The sequence below is a fragment of the Neomonachus schauinslandi genome, chromosome 1 (assembly GCF_002201575.2).
Source record: "Neomonachus schauinslandi chromosome 1, ASM220157v2, whole genome shotgun sequence".
NCBI lineage: Eukaryota > Metazoa > Chordata > Mammalia > Carnivora > Phocidae > Neomonachus > Neomonachus schauinslandi.
Genome location: NC_058403.1, coordinates 199,663,060 through 199,680,017, shown reverse-complemented (window position 1 = coordinate 199,680,017; position 16,958 = coordinate 199,663,060). Strand labels below are relative to the sequence as shown.

The 16,958-nt window shown below is 45.7% G+C and overlaps 1 protein-coding gene across 1 annotated transcript in view; it reads left to right on the top strand.

Annotated features, from left to right (window-relative positions):
• The window catches only part of LIMD1 (LIM domain containing 1), a 66,366-nt gene that overhangs the window by 37,233 nt on the left and 12,175 nt on the right, over positions 1 to 16,958 (top strand). The window lies entirely within an intron of this gene.

The following is a 16,958-nucleotide window of genomic DNA, read 5'->3' as shown; positions in this document are numbered from 1 at the left end:
CTGGTGGTATGCAGTGTGTCCCCTGTCCCCTCAACCCTGAGGACAGAAGGTGCTCTGGGATGTGGGGGGCACTGCACTGTCATCAGCATGAAGACACTGTACCAGGTGCCCCATCTCCGAGCCGGAATCCTGGGTTTTGGGAGCAAGGTCTGAACTTCATTCTGGCATCACAGATGCTACTTGGGTCTCTCTGGCTCTCTTGCTAAGAGTATCTCTTCTTTTCTGTCTTAAGTGTTCTGTTCTCTCAAATGTTCTCTTCAATTTTTGTCCCCACCTCTGGTCCTGGGGTGGTTGGTGGATTTAGTGTGTCGGCTTGACTGGGCCAGAGGTGCCCATGCATTTGGTCACACATTGTTCTCAGTGTGTCTGTGAGGATGTTTCTGGACAAGAGTAACGATTAGTAGACCGAGTAAAGCAGATTTTTCTCCCTAATGTGGGTGGTCCTTGCCCAATCAGTTGAAGGCCTGAATAGAACAAAAAGGCTGACCCTCCCACCAGTAAGGGAATTTCCTCCTGTCTGACTGCCTTGAGCAGGGACATCGATTTTTTCCCTGCTTTTGGCCTGGAACCACACCATCGGCTCTTCCTGGGCCTCCAGCTTGCTTTCTGCTGATCTTGGCACTTGTCAGCTTCCATAATCACATGAGCCAATTCCTTTTGATAAATCTATTCCTGTCTGTACACACACAAACACACAAAGGTGCATGTGCATGCGCACACACACGCACACACTCACACGCATGCACTCACGCACACTCGTGCACGCACAAACGCACACACTCATGCACACACACTCATACATATGCATGCACAACACTCACACACACACACTCGTGCATGCACAACACTCACATGCACTCATGCACACACGTGCACACACGCCCATACACGCACACGTGTCCGCGTGCATGCACACACCCTACCGGTCTGTCCCTCTGCAGACCCCTGACTCACCTGGCCCCATTCATCTTCCTTCTGCACTACGTTCTCTTCCCTGCCTCCTTCCTGTCTCCCTCGTGTCCCCTCACTGACGATTTCCTTTGTACCCCTGGTTTCCATTGTGGAACCCGCGGTGCCTCTGTGCCCCTGACGCAGGCTGGAACACAAGCTACTGTTTGTGGAGTATTTGCTCTGTCTTCTCGAGGCCCCTCATTTGCCTCCCAACCCCCCACACTCGTTTACACAGGAGGAAGTGGAGTTTCAGAGCAGTTGACGGGTGGTGCGTGGGGGCCGGGGTCCGGGTGTGTGTTGTTGCCACCACCCTGGTGGTTCTCACCCTTTACTGTAGGTCAGTCACAGTCACGAGCAGCCCCCTCTGCTCCACAGATTTCAGGAAGCAGGGTCCGTGCAGGTGCGGAGGCCCACGTGCACACGCGTGATGAGCAGCACGGGGGGGGGGTCTGACACGGCCCCCTGGGAACGTGTCTGTGGCCCTGCAGTTTGCCTCACCGCCTGCCCCCCTCTGCCTTCCTTTGGCCTCCAGCTCCCTGTTTCCTCAACTCCAGACTCGCAGCACCTGGTGTGGTAGCCAGTGGCCACACGTGGCTTTGGAGCCCTTGAAATGTGGCTAATGAGACTGAGGAATTGAACATTGTATTTCCTCTTAATTGACGTTTAAATGTAGGGCCGCCTGGGTGGCTCAGTCGCTTAAGCATCTGCCTCCATCTTGGGTCATGATCCGGGGGTCCTGGGATCAAGCCCCACATCGGGCTCCCTGCTCAGTGGGGAGCCTGCTTCCCCCCTCCCCCACCCCGCCCCCACTTGTGCTCTCTCTCAAATAAATAAATAAAATCTTAAAAAAAAAAAAAGTTTAAATGTACATAGCCACCCGTGGCTACTGGCTACCATATTGCATGGTGCAGGGAAAGCTTCTAGTTCCTAAACCAAAGTTCGCTTATTAAGAAGAAATGGGGGACGCCTGGGTGGCTCAGTCGTTAAGCGTCTGCCTTCGGCTCAGGTCATGATCCCAGAGTCCTGGGATCGAGCCCCGCATCGGGCTCCCTGCTCCACAGGAAGCCTGCTTCTCCCTCTCCCTCTCCCCCTGCTTGTGTTCCCTCTCTCACTGTCTCTCTCTGTCAAATAAATAAAATCTTTAAAAAAAAAAAAAAAGAAGAAATGGTCAGTGAAGTTTACTATTTTCATACTTCCTATATCACAAAGGCAATAGGGTCCCACTGTAGAAAAAAAAAAAAAAAGATACAGCGGAAGAAAACTCCCCGTAACCCAATACCCAAACCGAGACCAGAAGGTGTCCGCTGTGCCTTGGGGCGGTGCCTGCCGTTGTCCCTGTCGTCATGTGTGCTCACCTTGCTGCCCAGCCTGTTCCATTTAGAAGCATATCCTACGCCTGCTTCCTCGTGGCTCCACCGTCTTCAAAACCAGATGCTGCATAAGATCCTGTTGACTTGATGACTCAACATCAGCACAGCCTTCCTGCTAGTTGAGTTAAAAGGGGGAGAGAACCCTTACCACGGGGGCTCCCAGGCTCTGCTCTGAGAAGACACTGAGGCTGGGCGGCGATCCTGTGGCTGGGTTTTCAAGGACCAGATGCACCTCCGGGGCACTGAGCAGCCCGGGAATCCGGCCAATGCCACGCCGGGGCAGAGAGCACAGGCTTCCCCGTGACCAGGGCCGTGGGGACAGTGGCGCCCCTTCACACCAGCAGCCGCCCCTACAGTGGCCATGTGGCTGGGTCCCGGCATGCGGGGAAGTGGGGAAGACCCTCTCTCTTCCTTCTGAAGATCACTGCTGACACCTCCCAACCGTCTTGGGTCCTGTTTGCTGTCCTGCCACCTCCATCCACACAGCCAGCCTGTGGACACACCTTTGGGGGAACCGCACCCTGGCTCAGAGGCCTCAGAGACCGCCTGTTGCCGTAACATCACAGACCAATCCTTCACTTAGCATTGAAAGCATTCCTTAAACTGGTTCCAGCTCCTTGCTTGTCTCCTGTCCTGCCATCCCGCAGAGTCCCCTGGCCCTACGGGACACCACCTGCCCCTTCCTATGCCTGTCCCCCTTGCACTTCATCTCCACCCAGGCGAATACCACCCTCTGAGGTGCTATCCCCCCACAAGATCTCTCTTCTGGCCCCTCTGGTCTCACGGACGTCTTGTTCTCTTACCCGTCTTGTGGTGTTTGAAGTTAGGGGTTAGATTGAAGCCCGTTGCAGGGGTCTGCATCTCCCCCTAGATGGTCAGTTTTGGGAGAATGGGGATAGTGTTCAGTTGATCTTGATTTACCCCCTGCCGCCCTTCAGTACTTTGTGGGTAGTGCTGGGCATTCCCCATATGTACTCTTTAGCCATCGCTCCCCATTCTGCCCCTCTTCCCCCAGCCCTAAGCAACCACTGATCTATTTTCTACTCCCATAGATTTGCCTATTCTGGAGGTTTCGTAGAAATGGAATCCTATAATATGTGGTCTGTTCTAACTGGCTCCTTTCACTTGGCGTAAGGCACTCCAGGTTCATCCATGTTGGAGCACATATCAGAACTTCGATCTTTTTTATGGCTGAATAAGATTCCATTGTCTGGATATACCACATTTTATCTACCCATCTGTCAGTTGATAGACACTTGTTTCTACTTTTTGGCTATTATAAATAATCCTGGGGCGCCTGGGTGGCTCAGTTGGTTAAGCGACTGCCTTCGGCTCAGGTCATGATCCTGGAGTCCCGGGATCGAGTCCCATATCGGGCTCCTTGCTCAGCAGGGGGTCTGCTTCTCCCTCTGACCCTCCCCCCGCTCATGTGCTCTCTCTCTCTCATTCTCTCTCAAATAAATAATAAATAAATTAAAAAAAAATTTATAAATAATCCTGCTATGAACATTCTTGTACAGCTGATCCTTGAACAATGCAGGTTTGGACTACAAAGTCTACTTATATGTGGATTTTTTACAGTACAGCATTGTGAATGTGTCTTCCTTAATATTCTTTTCTGTCGCTTACTTTGCTGTTAGAGTGCAGTGTATAATACATACAACATACAAAATACGTATTCATCGACTGTTTACGTTATTGGTGAGACTTTCAGAAGGTCAACATTAGGCTGTCTGTAGTTAAGTTTTGGGGGAGTCAAAAGTTATATGTGGATTTCTGACTGCATGGGGGGGTCAGCACCCCTAACCTCCATGTCGTTCAAGGGTCAACAGGATATGTTTTTGTGTGGACACACGTTCTCATCTCTTTGTGTATATATCTAAGAGTAGAATTGCTCGGTACCTCTGTGTTTAACTTTTTTTTTTAAAGATTATTTATTTATTTATTTGAGAGAGAGAGAATGAGAGACAGAGAGCATGAGAGGGAAGAGGATCAGAGGGAGAAGCAGACTCCCCGCCGAGCAGGGAGCCCGATGTGGGACTCGATCGCGGGACTCCAGGATCATGACCTGAGCTGAAGGCAGTCGCTTAACCAACTGAGCCACCCAGGCGCCCTGTATTTAACTTCTTGAGAAACTGTTTTGCCAAGTGGCTACATCATTTTACATTCCTACCAGCAGTGTGTGAGGCTGTCAGGATCCCACATCCTTGCCAACACTCGTGATTATCTGACCTTTTGATTCTGACCATCCTAATGGGTGTGAAGTTGAATCTCAATGTGGTTTTGGTTTGCATTTCCCTGATGACTAATGATGTTGAACATCTTTTATGGGCTTATTTGCACGTCTTATTTGGAGAAATGTGTATTCAGATCCTTTACCCATTTTTTATTGGGTTTTTAAAATCTTTTTATTACTGAGTTTTAATAGATTTTTGTATGTTTTACCTATGAGTCTCCGATATATGATTTGCAAATATTTTCTCTCCTTCTATGACGGTCATTTCACTTCCCTGCAGTCTAATTTATCTATTTTTTTTTCTTTTATTTCTTGTGTTTTTGGTGCTTTGTATAGGAAAACATTGCCAGGGGCACCTGGGTGGCTCAGTTGATTAAACGACTGCTTTTGGCTCAGGAGCCCCAGATGGGGCTCCCTGCTCTGCGGAGAGCCTGCTTCTCCCTCTGCCTCTGCCTGCGCTCCCCCTGCTTGTGCTCTCTCTCTCTCTCTCTGTCAAATAAATAAATAAGATCTTAAAAAAAAAGAGAAAACATTGCCAACCCAAGGTCACAAAGACTCATGCCCATATTTTCTTCTGAATGTTATAGTCTTAGCTCTTAAGTTGAGGTCTTTGGTCCATTTTGAGTGGGTTTTTCTATAGTTGGAGGTAGGGGTCCAACTTCTTTCTTTTGCACATGGATATGAAGTTTTCCCAGCACCATTTGTTGTAAAGACTATTCTTTCTCCATTGGATTGTCTTGGCAAATGTGTGGAAAATTAATTGACCCTAAATGTTAGGGTTTGTTTCTGGTCTCTCAATTTTTTTCCATTGCTCTAGTCAATTATCTTTTAAAGAGATTTAACTAATAAGAAAAAAATCTCATTTATCCATGCAGTTGCTATTTCTGGTCCTCTTCATTTCTTTGTTTAGATCCAGATTTTCATCTGGTACCATTTTCCTGCTGCTTAAAGGCCTTCCTCAACTTTTTTTTTATAGTGCAGATCTGCTGGTGATGAATCCTTTTAGCTTTTGTATGTCTGAATTCATCTTTATGTCACTTTTGGGCTTAAAGGATATTTTTATGGGGGCGCCTGAGTGGCGCAGTGGGTTAAGCATCTGACTCTTGGTTTCGGCTCAGGTCATGATCTCTAGGGGCATGGGATCGAGCCCCACATCGGGCTCTGTGCTCAACATGGAGTCTGCTTGAGATTCTCTCTCTCTCCCCCTCCTCCCCCCCACTCATGCTTTCTCTCTCTCTCAAATAAATAAATAAATTTTTTTTTAATAAAGGATATTTTTATGGAGCTAGAGAATTCTAGGTGGATAGTTTTTTCTTTCATTTCTTTTTTTTTTTTTTTAAAGATTTTATTTATTTATTTGAGAGAGAGAGAATGAGAGAGAGCACATGAGAGAGGGGAGGGTCAAAGGGAGAAGCAGACTCCCTGCCGAGCAGGGAGCCCGATGCGGGACTCGATCCAGGGACTCCAGGATCATGACCTGAGCCGAAGGCAGTCTCCCAACCAACTGAGCCACCCAGGCGCCCCTCTTTCATTTCTCTAAAGATGTAGTTCCATTGTTTTCCGTTAGAAATCTGATGTTCTCTCTATCTCTTTTTCTCTGTAGGTAACATGTCCTTTTTCTCTGGCTGCTTTTAAGTTTTCTATCATTGATTTTGAGAAATTTGATTATGATATCCCTTGGAGTCCTTTTTTATGTTTCCTGTGCTTAGGGTTTGTTGAGATTTTAGGAGTTTGTAGCCTTTGTCAAATTCGGAATGTTTCTGGCCACTATTCCTTCACTTTTTTTTTTTTTTGCTGCACCCTTCCCCCCTCCCTTCTCCCTCAGGGGCTTTGCTACCCCCTTTATTACCTCTTTGTTACATTTAACAAATTATCCTTTAAATTAAATCTTAACTAACTGACGTTACCTTACAACTCCCTTATGTTCTTTTTATGCTTAAAGTTCTTTCCCTCTCTGTTTCATTTTGGCCTTTGAGTGGCCAATTTTTATTTTTTTATTTATTATTTTTTATTATCATGCCTTTAAATCCACTAATCTTTTCTCTGCAGTGTGCAATCTCCTAATCCCATCCAGTGTATTTTTCATCTTTGATACTCTAGTTTTTGTCTCTAGCCGTTCAATTTTGGTCCTTTAAAAGATCTTCTTTTAACGTTTTGGACATATGGAATACAGTAACAATAACTTGTATCTCTTTTCCTTCTGATTCTAAGATTTGTATCAGATCTGGCTTGATTTCCATAGATTGACTATTTTCTTCATTATGGGTCCTCTTTTCCTGCCTTTTTGCATGCCTGGTAATCTTTGATTAGATGCCAGACATTGTGAATTCACTTCGTTGAGTCCTGGATATCTTTGTATTCCTTTAAATCTTCTTGAGCTTTGTCCCGGGATGCAGGTAGGTTATTTGGAGATAGTGATTTTTTCAGGGCAGAGCTCAGTCTAGGGTCAATTATTCTTCACTCCAGGGTAAGACCTTCTTGAGCAGAACCCTGTGGATTATGAGTTTTCCCCCTCTGGCTGGTGGGAATAGGCACTGTTTTTGGCCCTTGTGGATGACTTTTTCCCCTGGGCTTCATTAGTCTCTTCACAGGCACATACTGATCTGAGCCCTGCTGAATACTCAAAGGAGCCCCTCTGCAGTTCTCCAGGCTTTCTTTCTCTGTGCAGCATTCTCTTCTCCGATCCAGGTGATAATGGTCTGGAGTAGTAGGAATGGAAAACAAAAAGAGAATGGATTTGTAAAACTGTAAGCAAATAAAAAGACTTGGGAGCAGCCAGTGAGAAGAGAACTGGAGTGTGGAGTGGGGCTACTCATGGTGTGGTCCCTGACGGTGGTGGTCAGTGAGGAGAAAGGAAATTGAGACCATTGAGGAACGTTCACACAACAACTAGAGTAGATTGTAGTTTGGATTGTATGTTTCGTAGATTGCAGCTTGGATTGTATGTTTCGTAGATTGCAGCTTGGATTGTATGTTTCATTTTTCCACATTATTGTATTTTCCAAGAAAATAAGTCTGACAGATGGAAATGAAAAACAAAACAAAAACCTGGTCCTTTATCGCAGGTAAACTGAGAAGGAAGGAGTGACCTGGAGAGTTTGGGAGGATGGGAGGTGGGGGCGGATGAGATTTTTAGCTCACGTAGGTTTCTGCTGAGGAAACTGAAGGTCATTGACAGGATCCTGGCAACTGTGACTTACGCTAACACTTAATATGAGCCAGCACCACACTTGGCTCTCCGCTGGGACCCCCAGTTTTGTCCTCTCCACAGCACCCTCTACCAAGGAACCCACAGGGTCAGGTGACCAGCCAACCTCTCGTTCCTGGGAAGTGGCGAAGCCCAGGACCTGACCCTGGTTGCTTTTCTATTTTCCACCTTCTGCCTTGTTCCTTGGCCCACTAAGGCTGCACCAGCCTGGGAAATCCAGCTTGATTGTTTCATTTGTATGGAACCAATTTGGTTGGTTTTTCTGTTGGTTTGTATTAGCGGTTCACTTTAAGAGTTAGCCTTTTCTGGAAGAAGCTGTTTGAAGAAGTAGATGAGGTAGAATTCGGTGTGATAAAGCAAATGGTGCATAGCTTGCCTTCATCACAAGTGGCCACCGGATACTTGAAATGCTCTTGTTCAAGTACTTGAACTGAATTGTAACCATTTAAAAAAATTTTTTTTTAAAGATTTTATTTATTAGAGAGAGCACAAGCAGGAGGAGCGGGAGAGGGAGAAGCAGGCTCCCTGCTGAGTAGGGAGCCCAATGCAATGCGGGGCTGGATCCCAGGACCCTGGGATCATGACCTGAGCCAAAGGCAGATGCTTAACTGACTGAGACACCCAGGCGCCCCACGTTTTTAAAATTTTAATTAACTTAGATTTACATATGAATAGCCACAGATGGCTGGTAACCAGTGGACAGCACTGATAGAAGTTACCCTCTTGGGCCAGTACAATAACAACAAAATCTAAACAGTTGCTCATTTTTACTTCCTTTTTTTGGGAACTCCTCTTGTGGCTAGGAAAACCTTCCCTTTTTACTTTTCAGGGAGGTATTTTGGACACTGAAATTTGTGATGAAGTCTTAGAGCTCAGGGCCAATTACTTTTCCAGAATAGACAAGTCATTCCTATTTCTGGAGGGAAAGGAGAATGGTGAGTATGGCATGTTTATTTGTCAGGTTACTTGGCCGACCTCTCTTGGTGACATCTGTGATTGTGGTCACACTTTCCTTCATCGAGCTACACTGGCTTCATCCAGAGTTTTCTTTTCAACAGAAGGGGCCCCCAAAGGTGAATATAAAATATCTGTTCACTGTCAATGGGAAGTGGCCTTTTGATGAGTCTGTACATTTATTAGTCAGTATTTTCTAAACTTGTTGCAATTGGAAAAGAAGGAGCACCTTTGACTACTCTAAAGCTCTGGGAAAACTGTTTCTTTGGTATATTTTTGGTGTGCACATCACTAGGTGTTTCCTGGTGGGAGGAATTCCTCTGCCAGAAGCAGGAGGATCCTCAGACTGAATTATAAAGATGGGGCACCGACCTGTCTTCCCCCGCACAGTTGTGTTGGTCGCACATTGTTCAGGGATGGTCTAGATCTTCACACTTTTGTTTGACCAGGACGAATCTTGGCAAGGGGAAATGCTGGTTCAGAGACTGGCCTGAGGCATCACCTGTCTTAGTGTGGTCCCTGGACCAGCCCCTTGAGCATCACCTGGGGAGGGGAGGGTCTCAGGCCCCTCCCAGGCCTTCTAGATCAGAGTTGGGGGGGGGGGAGGGGGCTCAGCAGTCTGTGCTTAACAAACCCACCAGGTGCTTCTGAAGAGTGGGGAAGAGGTTTGATGGGCAAGGCCAGGAAATCCATCTCCTCCCCCCACCCCTGGACTGAGAGCTACTCCTTGGGGGACAAAGAGGGTATCTCACGGTGGGAAGAGTGCTGAGTTCATGCCAGAGAGCTGGGTTCAAATCCCAACTCTTAGCCACTGTGGGCAAGTGTGCCTGACGGATTTAGCTTTTGCGTAATGGTAGGTGGGCGTTAAAGTGCCTCAGGTGCAAGGGTTACAGGGTTAGCGAGTGACGGGACCCAAGCCAGCCTCCTCCTCCTCCGCTAGCCGGCCTGGCTCTCAGTGGGTTGTGCAGCTCCAAGCTGTCCTGGTCCGGGCTGTGGTTGGTGCCACCTAGTGGTGGCTGGCTGCTCTAGCGTGTGTGTCAGTGAGGACTGTTCCTGGTTCTGGATCCTGCCACCTGCATGGACGGTGGCAAGTGATTCCAGGAATTTCTAGGTTAGTTGGTGTCTGTGTCATTGGCCAGATCTGGAGTGATTCAGCCTCAAGAGTACTTGCCCTCTGCCTTCCTGCTTTTGAGGACGAGAAGCCTCCGGGTGCCTGGCTGGTTTAGTCAGTAGAACGTGTAGCTCTTGATCTCGGGGTCGTGAGTTCAAGCCCCACGCTGGGTGTAGGGATTACTTAAATAAATACACATTAAAAAATGAAAATTCCTTTCTCCATTCCCTGGTAGGAAGAGAATAAGTGGATTCCACGTGTAGGTGTGCGCTGCCAGGCATTTAATCGTGCGGGTGGTCTCGTGGCACAGTGAGACAAGCATGCGCTTCAGGGTCAGACAAACCTGGGTTCCCGTCCTGCGCACTTACTACTCTGAGCCTCAGAATGTACGAAGCGGAGGTGACGTTCATCCCATCAGTATCATGTTTTTGTGAAGAGAAAAGGAAACCCAGAAAGTGGGAGCAGTCCTGGGGCGTCCTTTCCAGCGATTCCCAAGGATAATTAATTCTTGCATCTGTGCACTGCTCCGTGATATTGACACATGACGGGTTTTATTTCTACCTCATTCTTTGGTGAACGGTTTCCACACTTGCTGAAACCAAAAACCTACAGCGAGTGACAGGGAGGGATCTGTGCACTTGCCTGTAAAGGGCGTAGGGTGGCACAAAGCCAGAAAGGAGGGCTGATGGTGCGGTAACGTGTGGTAATGTGTGGCAACCTGAAACGTTTTTAGACTTGTTAATATATGGAAGTTGTAAACACGGTACTTGAAACCTAAAAGGCAAGCAAGAGATGTTAGGGTTTTATTTTTTTCTCCTACTGATAAAATACAAACTAATTTGGTGTGGGATCTAGTTTCTCAACTTAGTTGGTCTTTTAAAACTGAGGCAAAAGGTGGAGTTTGAGTCCTTCAGAGCACACTTAGGGCCCCACTCTTTCCCTATGGGGGTGTCCTTTATTATTATTATTATTATTATTATTATTATTATTATTATTTTGGAATAGAAGAAAAGCTTATGCAACCTTTAAGCCCTTCCCTTGGCCTTCGGGGTCTGGACATGGGACTTCTCAGCTCTGGGGACCGGCAGCAACAGGATTTGTCTAGCCAGCTGGGAAGTTTTTTAGAGGACAATTAAAGTAAGTCCTACCTGCGCATTAGTAAAAGTTTGGGGAAGTGTAGGAAAGAATCAAGGAGCACACAGTTAGCAAACAAGGTCCCCCTCTCCACAATCATGCAGATACTAGATATGGCCACCAGAGGCACTATCACTTTTGGGCAGATTTTTTTTTTCCAGTCTTTTTTTTCTTTGAATTTCTTCTTTTACATAGTTGCGATACACAGTTTTTAGATCTTGCTTTATTACTTTTCATATTATTACATAAGGGTTTTCTTTTAAAAATTAAAGTATTGGGGGCACTTGGCTGGCTCAGTCGGTAGAGCATATGACTCTTAATCTCAGGGTGGTGAATTCAAGCCCCACGTTGGGCACGGAGCCTACTTTAAAAAAAAAAAACAAAAACAAAAAACTAAGGGCACCCAGGTGGCTCAGTCAGTTGAGCCTCTGACTCTTGGTTTCCATTTGGATCTTGGTCTCCGGGGTTGTGGGATCGAGCCCCATGGAGAGCCCCATGTGGGGCTCTATGCTCAGTGCAGAGTCTTCTTGAGATTCTTTCCCTTCCTCCCTCTCCCTTCCCCTCTGCTCCTCCCTGCCCTCATCCACGCCCTCTCTCTCAGAATAAATCAATGAATAAAAATCTTTAAAAAAACAAAAGCATTGTTTTTCAAATGATTAAATCTCTAATTCTAGAAAAATTTAATATAAGTGTATGAAAGCAAAAAGTGAAATTCTAATACCATTGTACAGGTGTCCCTAATAGTAGAAAAAATGTCAAATATCGAAATGTATGAAGTAGTAAGAGGAATTCCCTTTAATACAACCCACCAGTGCTACACAGTACTAAATAAGTTTAAATAACACTATCGGCAGTGCAGTTTCCTGGTAAAATACCATCTACCAGTGCCAAGCACTGTCGGTTTCAGCATGCAGCATTCTAGGGTTTTCTCTCCTTTGTATATCAGTGTGTATGTGTGTATGTGCGTAAGTTACTGAAATGGAATTGTACAGTTGTCCAGCTTGCATTTTTCATTGGCTAATGTATTTTGAGTAACCTTCTATAGTATAAGCATTCGCCAGTCCCAGTAAAACACCTGTTTGAACGGTACTTTAAATGGCCACGTAATATTTCATCATTTAGACGCTCTCTGTTTTCTGTAATCATTTCTCCTAAGGCTTCCAGTGTGGACCTAAGTAAATATTTATTCACATTTCTGATTCTTTCCTTAAGCTAAGTCCCAGAAAGCCTCACCGAGTCAGCGATAAACATTTTTAAAGTTTCCCCTCTGGGGAGAGTTTATCATTTTACACTCTCATCAGTAGCTTGCAGAAATATGCCAGGACGGCAGCCATAAATGAACGTGATCCCTTTAAAAAATCTTTGTTGATGTTACAAGTGAAAAAGCTCTTGTTTGTGTTTCTTAGAACACTAGAGCACTTGGGGCTCAGGCGTGTTTAATAATCCTCCTCTATGATTTCTGGAACAGAGGTAATATACTCTCTATTAAGACAGAAAGTTAATTCCCAGCTCAGATTCCTTAGAACTTCCCAGACCCCATTCTTGGAACCAGAGCTCGGTGTTCTCTGCCTTGGCTCAGGAGCCTTATCTCTGTCTAGGAAGTCCTATGCTGTTTCCAGACGGCCCCCTCGCTCTCTCCAGTGGCCACTGCGGGACCTGCAGCCTCGCCTCCTTTCCTCTTGGAACTGGGAGCAGCAAAACAGGCCAGCCCCACTCCCAGGACTGTTTTTTGTCCTGGGCTGGGGTTTTCCTTGTGGTCAGACAGTGTGGGCATCGTTTTCCTTCGTGGTGGGCTATTTGTGTCCTTCCTGTCGCCGTGGCTGCCCAGGGAGGGACTGGAGGCTCCCACCCAGGTTCCTGATGGGGACAAAAAGTGGAGAGAGGCTATTCTAGTTAGTTCTCATTTTCCTTTGTGAGTCCTCTTGAATATTTTTATAGAGGGGAAAGTTCCAACTAAGTGAGAGAATTATAAATGAACTTCCATGGCTGTAAAGGTGGGTTCTGTTAGTGAACCCTGAAATCATTTAGTTATAAGGGCTCCTTCTTGTTACCCTAGTTTCTCAGAGTCAGAAAATGCTTGCAAAGGTTCTAGAACCTTCCAGAAGTGAGTGTAACTAACTTTGAGGGAAGGACCGGAGAGAAGGTTTGGAGAGCTAAAGACTTGCATTGCAGCCTTCTAGCATATGCCCCATCGCTCTTTCCACACTCCCTCGCCCTGTTATAATTTGTTTCAGGCTATGGAAATAATATATAGTCATTGCAGGAAGAAAAAAAACTAAAAATCACCCATTTTCTATACTCAGAGATAATGACTATTAACACTTGGTATACATTTGGTGTGTATGAACATACACATAATTTTGTATTCATATAGGTGTATGAGCATGTTTTTCTGTGTCTGTTACACACACACAAACATGCTTTTATACCACCGTTTAAAGTATTTTAAATATCTCTCTGTGTCATCAAGTCTGTTTTTGAAAACAATCTTTTTTAATGGCCTCATAATAGTATAAATGCTGTCATTTACTTAATAGGAATTAGATATTTGCTTAATGCTCATTTTAAAGCTATTTTATTTTAAATTTTTTTAATGTTTTTTAAAGATTTTATTTAGAGAGGGTGTGCACACACAAGCAGAGGGAGGGGCAGAGGGAGAGGGAAAGAGAGAATCTCAAGCAGACCCCCTGTTGAGTGTGGAGCCTGATGTGGGCCTCGATCTCATGACCCTGAGATCGTGACCTGAGCCGAATTCAAGAGTCTGATGCTTAACCAACTGAGCCACCCAGGTGCCCCTCAGCTGTGTTAAATAATGTTGAGATGAAGATCCTTTAAACAAGTCCAACTCTGATTATTTCCTTAGGATAAATTCTTGCAGTAGAATTTTTGAGTCAAAATAATCTGAATTTTCTAAATCCCATTGATACTTGATACCAAATTTTCTCTTATAAGCTTGTTCCAATTTCTGCTATCCCTCACAGAGTGAAGAGTGTCTTCAGTGTGATTACTAACACTCAGTGGTATTTTTAACCTTTGCCAGTCTGACAGAGGATGGTATATTACTTTAATTTGCAATTTTTTTAATCATGAGAGAAGTTAAAATTTTTCTGTTTGTTGCTCATTCATACTTTATCATTTGTTTTGTTTTCCCCATTCTTTGCCTATTTTTCTTTTTCTTTTTTTAAAGATTTTATTTATTTATTTGAGAGAGCGAGAATGAGAGAGAGTACATGAGAGGGGGGAGGGTCAGAGGGAGAAGCAGGCTCCTCGCTGAGCAGGGAGCCCGATGCGGGACTCGATCCCGGGACTCCAGGATCATGACCTGAGCCGAAGGCAGTTGCTTAACCAACTGAGCCACCCAGGCGCCCCTTTTTCTTTTTTTTAAGATTTTATTTATTTATTTGAAAGAGAGAGTGAGCACGAGCAGGGGGAAGGAGGGGCAGAAGGAGAGGGACAAGCGGACTACCCACTGAGCAGGGAGCTGGACATGGGGCTCGATGCGGGGCTCAGTCCCAGGACCCTGGGATCATGACCTGAGCCGGAGATAGATGCTTAACTGACTGATCCCCCCAGGCGCCCCTCTCTGCCTATTTTTCTATATCAGACTGCTAATTGAGTTATTTGCATATTGGGGTAGGTTAAGTTGTTTTTTGTCCTGTAGTGCAGATGTTTTCTCTGGTTTGGCATTTGCCTTTGGTTTATAGTATTTCACCTATAGAATGAGTGTGTGTTTTGTGTATAGTTTCAAACTACAGCAAAGTACAGTAGGAAATAACCCTTGTTTACCTGCCACCCAGAATGCACGGACATTTATATGTTGTCCTTTTGACGTATTTCTGCTAAAGGAAGTAGAATATTACAGATAAATTGGAATCGTCCTGGTTCCCCTTCCCATATTCCATTTCCCCCTTCCCCAGGACAGCTGCTGTCATGGATTGAGCGTATGGATCCTTCCAGTCCCAGTTTTTCTTGTGTTATCACGTATACAAGTATCATAAATAATATACAGTACTAGTTTGTGTGTGCATATGTGTTCATTCATGCCTTAACTTATGTAGATACTACACATAACTCATATATATCATGGAGCAGTTTTCCTTATTTGCACAGCAGTGTGTTCAGTTCAATTAATAATGATATATACAAATCTAGTTCATGCATTTTGACTGCTGTGTAGTATCGCATCCATTGACTATGACTCCAAATTCTTCTTCAATGTATTTATCAACTTTTTCTATATTGAAGAACACTGAAGATGCTTCTGGGTATCCAGGTTTTCTTTGCAGTGCTCCGTGAACACCTGTACATGCTTCTCCTTCTGCACGTTAGGAGATCCTCTCTCAAAGGGCATCCGTAGGAGTACGTGGTGGGTCATGTGGATTTTCAGCTCTCTGGGCTCTTGCCAAATTCTTCCCAGGGTGCTCATATGCCAACCGACACTCCTACCAGCCGCGGGAAAGACTTCCTCTTTCTTGTCCCACACCTTCACCAAGACACGGTACTGTCAGGCTTAGTGATTTTAGCCCAGCCAGGAACGAGATAGCATCTCCTTGTGGTTTTAATTTGCATGTCCTGATTCCTGGTGTGGTTGAACATCTTTTAAAGTGGTTACTGCCTAGAGTTTAACAGATTTTCTCTTTGCATTCTCAGCTTCTTACCCTTTGCTCACTTTATCTTTGTCGGATGGGTGGTTGGTGTTCTTTATGTTTTGGATGCTACTGCCTTGTTATATGTATTCTAGCCATCTTCTGGTCCTGGTCAGCCTTTCCCTTTATTTCTTCAGTTAGACCACTGGCGAGCCTTCCTCCTAGGAGACGGAGGTGAGGTCACGTTCTATCCTCAAGGAGTGCAGTATATATTCAGAGTATTAAAAAGTTCTAAAGGAACCGATCAGAGGGTTGGGGAGACACAGAGACAGCCGTGGGTCTTGCAGCAACAAGCAGGACACCAAGAAGGGTCTGGGCTGGCCAGGAGAAGGGCGGGGCCTTCCTGGGGAGGGGGTGCAGGGGCAGGACCGTGGACGGTCAGCCCTAGAGCCATCGTCCTTCCGCGCCTCTGCCTACTCCTTCTCCTTGTTCTCTCCATACGGCCTCCAGTCTGCTGGCCCCTGACCCGCTCTTTCTGTCTCCCTGCTCAGAGCAGCTTGGCTTTTCAACAGCTTTGTCTTTTGAACTTTGTATATGTTGTTTTAGGTTGAGCAGAAGTTTGGATTTTTGATTTCCTATTGACCAGCCTTTACCTTTACAAGGTGTGCCTTTTATATCTCACCAGAGAAATCCTTTGCCATGCCCAAGTCAAAGACACCTGCTCGCATTTTCTTAGGATAACTTTTGTTTTTCACAGAGGTCTTTAATCCGTCTGGAGCTTTTTGCTTTTGTAGTTAAACTTCTTTCCCTTTTTTGGTGGCTTTTCCTCTGCCTCGATACTTTCCAGGCCCTCTCTAAGCTCCAGCAGGTCTATGTCACCAGGCTTTTCTCTGTTGCCTTGTGCTCTTTGGCTGCTCTGGGGGGGGGGGGGGGGGGGGGGGTCCCAGGCGAGGCACTTCATGTTTATCAAGGGGGTTTCTCTGTCTCGAGCACTGGTAGCGTTTGCGACATTGGTGAGTTTGGTTTCATGTCGTGGACGCTGGCTCCAAGGGTCTAGTGATTCCACTAGAGTTCAGAATTCATTCAGTTTTGGAAACTTCCACGGTCCATTGCGTATGTGTTGTGCCTGGTGCTAGAAGTGTTCTCAGATCTGGGAATGCTGTGGGGTCATGGACCCAGGGTCTCCTACAAAGATGCTCCTGCTTAACCTTGAACATGCGACCCTCTGTATTTTTTCATAAGGGATCAAGGGCATTGATAAAGTATGCTGTTCTTGTCAGTGTCCTAGCTTTATGGAAATTGAAGTTACACCTAAGCAGCCGGGGTGCTTTGAATTTTTCCCCACCCTTCCTCACCCCATTTAGATCAGGAGAAAACAAGAAAAATCATTATCCGTCCAACAATGTGT